Source organism: Crocodylus siamensis, chromosome 2, assembly GCF_052110815.1.
Source record: "Crocodylus siamensis isolate JL-2025a chromosome 2, ASM5211081v1, whole genome shotgun sequence".
Lineage (NCBI taxonomy): Eukaryota > Metazoa > Chordata > Crocodylia > Crocodylidae > Crocodylus > Crocodylus siamensis.
The window spans coordinates 207,314,874-207,321,473 of record NC_143396.1 but is presented as its reverse complement, the minus strand read 5'-3'; the positions used below and the strand labels follow the sequence as shown (position 1 = coordinate 207,321,473).

Genomic DNA, 6,600 nt, shown 5'->3' with positions numbered 1-6,600 from the left:
TATAGCAGGAACCTGGGATATATAGGATAAATATGAAGGAAGACTTTCCAATGCCTCCCATATCATGTACTAATATGAACTATATTTTCCCCATGTCTCTTTTTATTAGGAGCAAGTATACTAAATCAATCTATAGCCCTAGTGTCAGCTTCTAAAATCATCCGTCAAGCCAACACAGTCTTTTTTATCTCTGTCTGTCTACATATGAATCAATCTCAGCACTCAGGGTTAACTAGCAGACATTCCACATTTTCTGAGATCATTCTGATTTTCTGTATTGACTATGTGTCCTGCCAATAAAAATTCATTTGGGAAATGTGTTTGTTGTCAAGACAACGTGTGAATCCAACAGCCAAAATGCAAAAGATCAGAACTTATGAAGATCTGTTTTCTCCAACAATAAAGAGGATAGTTTGTGGTACTTCCAACATGTTCTTCTTGAATGATTCTTTTTCCCTTGTAGCTAATGTTCCCTAAATCAAATCTGAATGAGGACCTGAATGTTAAATCTATAAAACCATAAATGTTGACTGCCTGCATGTGGCAAAGACCACCCGCAAAACCGTTAAAAGACTTCCATTGACTTGAGCATGGCCAGGATTTCATTTTATTACCTTAGTTCCTACGGTGACACTTAATCTGAACTAACTTGCCATTTGTTTTTAAGTGGGATCACAAGTTCTGAGCATTTAGCTTAAAAGACTTGTTTTACCAGTTGGTTTTGTACTACACTGTGATAATAATCTTCATGTATGTCTTGGCTGTGAGAAATATGTCCTCACCAGGACATAGGAGCTAAAAAAAACTGAAAACAAGAATCGAGAAATGAAAGAACATCTTGTCTGGAATGATGCTTTTTATACATCTGCCCTTCACTAGGGTACAGATATCAATCCTATTTTTGATAATCTATTTCCCTTTAACTGATCATGCAAGGATTACTGTATGATTAAAAGTATCTAATTTAATTTCCCTCCTCAGCCCATAAACTTATTGACAGGAGTTGACAAGCTTTATTAAAATCCAGGTTGACCTTCCTCTCTTTTGAACAGAGGAACATTGATTAATTTATATGTTATATACTAATGGCTGACTTTCTGGTACTCTGTTTCCTGCTGATTGGTTATTTCAACATCTGCAATCCTTAAAATTAGCCCATGCAAAGCTGGGAGGAAAATAAGAATTTTAGTTGAGATTATTTCTCCTTTTTTAACTCATGAAAGTAAAAAATCTTATTTGATAGAAGGAAAAGAGCAATTCCTATCTTCAACTTGATCTAAAGTTAATCTGTCGACAGCTTCCTGACAATTGACTGACATTAGCTACAAGCCACCCCAGCTGTGGCAAATGTAAGTAGTTCTAGCCATACCTAGTCCGTGGGAAATGAGGTAGCCTAAGTCATTCTTTTGTAGACAAGACCTTCAATAGAATCCTTGGGTTAACTTCAGGAATGTGGCCTGTTAAGGTGGGCTGGTAGCAAATCATAATCTTTTTGCACAAATCTCAAAACTTTGCTCAGATACATGGTAACTGAGTCCTTAGGAGAATACAAAGTATACAGGCGGCATTAGCTGAATTAGAAATTCCCAACAAACAAATTTAACTAATTTTAAGTTTTATCTCTGTCTGTCTACATATGAATCAATCTCAGCATTCAGGGTTAACTAGCAGACATTCTACACTGGCTACCACCTCCCCTGCAAGGCCCACATGCCCCACCTCAGCCCCCCAACTGTTGCCCCACCTGGCCCCATCCCCCATCAGCTGCTACAGCCCCCCCAATGGCTTCCCCACCCAGCCCCACCCCCCAACTTGCACCCCCAGGCCCCCAAGGATACCTCCTTGGCACCATCATTTAAAAAAAAAACAAAAACAGAAAAAGAACAGGAAAAAAAGCCTCTGCTTACCTGAGAAGCAGGGAAGGGGGGGCTCCAGGGCCTCCTGGTAGAGCCCCCGGGCAGCAAAGGACAGCCCAGGGGCAGGAAGGCTCTGGCTGGGACCACTGGGGCTGTCAGCTTGCCCTGAACTGTGCGGGCAGGGCCCCAGTCAGCTGGACGGCAGCTCCAACTGCCAGTAAGTGCTGGGGTTTTTGTTTTGTTTTTTAAGTATAGAGTGGGGGAGCAGGGGTGGGGGGGTTGGGAGGATGCGGCCAGACAGGGCAGGGGTTGGGGGCCTGAGGGGACTGGCAGGGGGAGGGTCCATCCCCAGCAGGGGGAGGGGGACTCAGGGGGGACTGGGGAAGTGGGCAGCACCATTGGGGGTCCCCCTCCACAGTCTCTTTCCCCCCCCCCAACCCCTTACTTACCGGCACCAAAGCCCTGGTTTCAGCACCAGGGTGAGGGGCAACCATAGAGATGCTCTGGCAGCCAGAGCATCTGTTTGGAGGACCCAACCTCCAGTTGCATTGCTTTTTTATACTTCTTTTTTTTAGACCCCTGGATATCCAGGGGTCTAATTTTCTCCCTGCACTGCAAGTTTACAGCTTGGGGAACATTTTTTTGTTCCAGCATGTGCCTGTTGCCCTATTTCAAATGGGTTTGAGGTGGGGCAAGAGGTACGTGCGCGCTCATGTGGACATGCCCATAATGTTTAACAACTTTGAGGCTCATTTGTATCACACCTTAAATTAAACATGTAGCCTATTGGGGCTGGCCCATGACAGATCCTGACACTTATCTGAGTGTCAAGATACAGCATGGGGCAGCCCAAAATACAGGAAACGTCTGTCCCCTATCCAACAGGGCTGGGGGAAGAACCAACCACCCCTAACCCCTGAAACCTGTAAAAAATATTGTGTGCTACCCAGCTGGGCAGTACATGGAATTGTTACTCAACTTCAGGCACTGGGAACCTGGGATCAGGCTGCAGCAGCCCAATCCTAGCATCCCTGTGCACCAGGACCTGTTAAATCCATGTGGCCCCAGCTAGAATTTTGACAATTAGCTGATTGTCAGCTTGGGCCAGTTCCAGATCTTGATTCAGTCCCCAGACCCAGCTAATAATCAGCTGATTGTGGGCACTCAGGTTTCAACTTTCTGGTGCAGCGAGATCTCAGGATCTTGATCCCGAGCTCTCACTGTACTGGCAAGTAAAGCATGATTTGGATCTAATCCCTGATCTCAGAATTATGAATCCCACCATGGCAGGAGGCAGGATTGTGGGGATTGCAGATTAGATTCTGTTGTGTCTTAAAAAAAAATGTTTAGAACCAGACTGAGACAGAGAGATAGTTTGTCTCTGATCTTATTCAACCTGGCACTGGGAAAAGTTGTCAAAAACATAAACACAAGGGAAGGAGTTCATAAGGTCCTTGTATCATTTAAAAGGAATACTTTATGGTAAATCTTTGGTGCACCATATAATCCCAAAACACAAAAATGGCATAAGTACTAATAATGAGTTATATCAGTTGTATAGTGACCTATCCCTGACATGGGAAATCAAAGCACAACAATTAAAGTAGCAGGGCCACACAGAAAAATAGAAGAGAACTGGATACCAAAGAAAGGGCTTGTCAGGGTACCAGTGGGGAGAAGGCCCCCTGGAAGATCAAGATGGTTAGATGATGTAGTGTCAGACCTACCGAAATTAAAGGGAGATTGACTGGAGGATGAAGGCACAGAGCAGACAGGAATAGATGAAGATAGTGGAGGCAGTGAAGGGCTTCCACAGCCTATACTTCTAAATTGTTGTTGTTGTTGTTGTTGTTGTTGTTGTTGTTGTTGTTGTTAAAATGAATAGAGCGAGAGTTTATCTTTCTGGTGGAAGAGGATCCAGATAGTTTAATCAGCATGACTTCATGATAAAATAATCTTCCACTAATCCAGAACCCAAGTGAAATCTTAACAACTAATATATATGAATTCTATAACTATTAAGTTTTCATTACACTTACTTTTTCCGAGTCATAGATTTTATTCATCAAGTGCCTTGATTTCCTTTAAACAGCCACATATAATAACAACAATAACAATTCTTAGAAAATTCCTTTATTTTTGCCTACTCCAGCCACAGTTTGCCTATTTTTGTGAAATACTAATCTAAAGCATGAAATGTTAGGCCTCCACAGATCAGACAACCTGAGGTGTAACCAGCTGAAACTTGTACAGGTAATATAGGTAAGCTTAATACCTCACCCCTTCAAATATGGGACATGGTTCTTTAATTACCATAGTTGCTCAAGATCAGATCTCATCCAAAAGAAAGATAGCATAATAACCTGTAACAGAGCATTGTTCCATTACTGTGAAGCAAAAGCAGCACTGTACTGAGTCAACAGCATTACTTCCTGTAGTGCCTATTTTGGCAATCTCTTGCCTGAGCAGCAGCACAGTCTTTGATAGGAAAGCTAACAGGATCAAAGACACAATCTGGCAAAGCTGCAGGTATAAAATGCCTCAGAAATATTACATGCAAATTACTAATGCATTAATATTCCCCTTGCCTGGGACTACTGCACTTTGTATTTCCAGTTTCAGGCTGGGGCGTGGTGGGGGGGAGGGGGAAGAAGGGGTTCTCCAAGTTTATTTTTAAAGAATGATCATTTATTCTTAAAGTCCAGCAATTCTTTCCTTTTGCCTTTGGATCTCTCTAATTTCAGAGCTGACTAAATAAAGGGGACTTTCTTTGCTGAGGAAGAGGGTCTGAATACTGTTACTGTCATTTACACATGGATAATGCATTCCATGAATTTTTCTAAGATATTTATTTCAAAATATTGTTGTGATATGACTGTTTCTCTAATGAGCAGTGTCTTGAGATTGTAATTAAAATGTAAAAGAGCAAATCACATACAGAAGCTTTTATAATGTCAAGAGAAATAGCTATTTGAAAATAATACAAAAGAATTCTTTTTTCTGACATATTTTTAGAGGAGTCCAATGACCCTTCTTATATAGCAGGAACCAAATGCCTCATGCTTAATAATATATCAGAGCATTCTCAACTCCCACAAATATTTTTCATGAGCTATGCCACTTGCTAACAGAATCAGTACCCAGCTGAGAGTTAACCAAATCCTGATAGTATGGACACCTCAGTCATAAATTAGTGAACACTAGCTGGCACAAGAGGCATCTGCCAGTAACCAGCCGTCACCTCCCCCTGCCTAGCAGCTGTTGGAGTCACCATGGCAGAGTTAGGTCTGAATGAGCACTACCAGAATGAAGTGATCAACTACATGTGCTTTACTTGTTCAAAGCATGGCCTGCAACTCAAGACAGTAGATTCTTGTTTTCAGGACCGTAATAACAGCAGGCTGGTGGAAGAGACCTTCACAATAGATGAGGTGACAGAAATGCTGAATGGGTTGCAGACTGTGGTACACAGCGAAGTGGAATAAGAACTCATTAACACAACATACACCAATGTGTTACTTCTGCGCCAACCTTTTTTCACAGGCTGAGAAATGGCACCCTAAGCTACAGACCGGCATCTCTAGGTTGGAGAATTGTTAGAAAAAGTTGATGACTTTGAAAAGTCAGAATTTAAGTATTCAAACAAGAAGTTCAGTGAAGAACTCATTAAACCTAAACTTGCTTCATTAAATGAAGGTGGCTCAGAGCTGCCAAACAAGGAAATTGCAAGAGTCCAAGAAGAAAATGAAACATTGAAACCAGATTCAGTGCAATAGAAACACAGGCATCAAGTGCATAGGAAGAAAAATCAAAACTAGAGTCATTGAAAGATTTACAGATGATTCAGAGACATCAAAAGGATAATGTAACCCAGGATATCAGTGAACTGGAAAATACAGCAGTTGCTCTTAAATGCCCGTTTGAGAAGACACTGAAAACAAACCAAAAGTCCTTGAAAGAGAACTTGATGATGACAAAGCATGACCTACTCAAGGTTCAGGACCAATTATCTACAGCTGAAAAGGAGCCAGAGAAGAAATATCAGCAAACAGCTGCCTACCACAACATTTAAGAGATGCTCACCAAAAAGAATGAGCAGGTAAACGAGCTTTGAAAAAAGACTTTCAAAGTATGACCCAGAGGATTAAGAGTTGAAGTACATTTGATTTGTCATGAAGCTGCCACACAAAGAAAATGTGGACTGCTGTGTTACTTTCTAAAAGTTTGTTTTAAATGGTTTATTTTCTGCTGTTGCCATTAAAATTAACGTTTTGTTAGAACACTAAAAACCGTGCTTGAGTTACTTGAGAATAATTTATAGTGCACTTGATTTTCTGGATTTATGCCTTTTTTAATAGTTCATTTTTTTTATTTCCTGGGAAATAGCAATTGCTGAATTAAGAAAGTTCTTTACAAATAAATGTTTACTTTTGTTTTAAAAAAAACCAAAATAAAATGCTTTAGTATTTCTGTAGATTGCGGTAAGATGCATATTCAAAGGATTGTTTCCCTGTAATATACATGCCCAAGAGGTGGCATTTCCTAGGACCTCCTAGGACTAGGCACCAGATACTTAGGTCAAAGTGGAGGTACTTGAGAGAGAAATCTTGATCTGCCTTTAGTCCATATTATCTAACCTTTCTGCTCTAATTTCCCTACCTATACAATAACAAAATAATATGTAATAGTTACTGATTGAAAATGTATATAGGTATACAAATGTAAATATTGTGTAACAGTTGTA

At 40.8% G+C, this 6,600-nt stretch overlaps 1 pseudogene; it reads left to right on the top strand.

Annotated features, from left to right (window-relative positions):
- The first annotated feature begins 5,128 nt into the window (after window positions 1-5,128).
- LOC149871632 (leucine zipper transcription factor-like protein 1 pseudogene) lies at window positions 5,129-6,004 on the top strand (annotated as a pseudogene).
- Window positions 6,005-6,600: the final 596 nt, after the last annotated feature.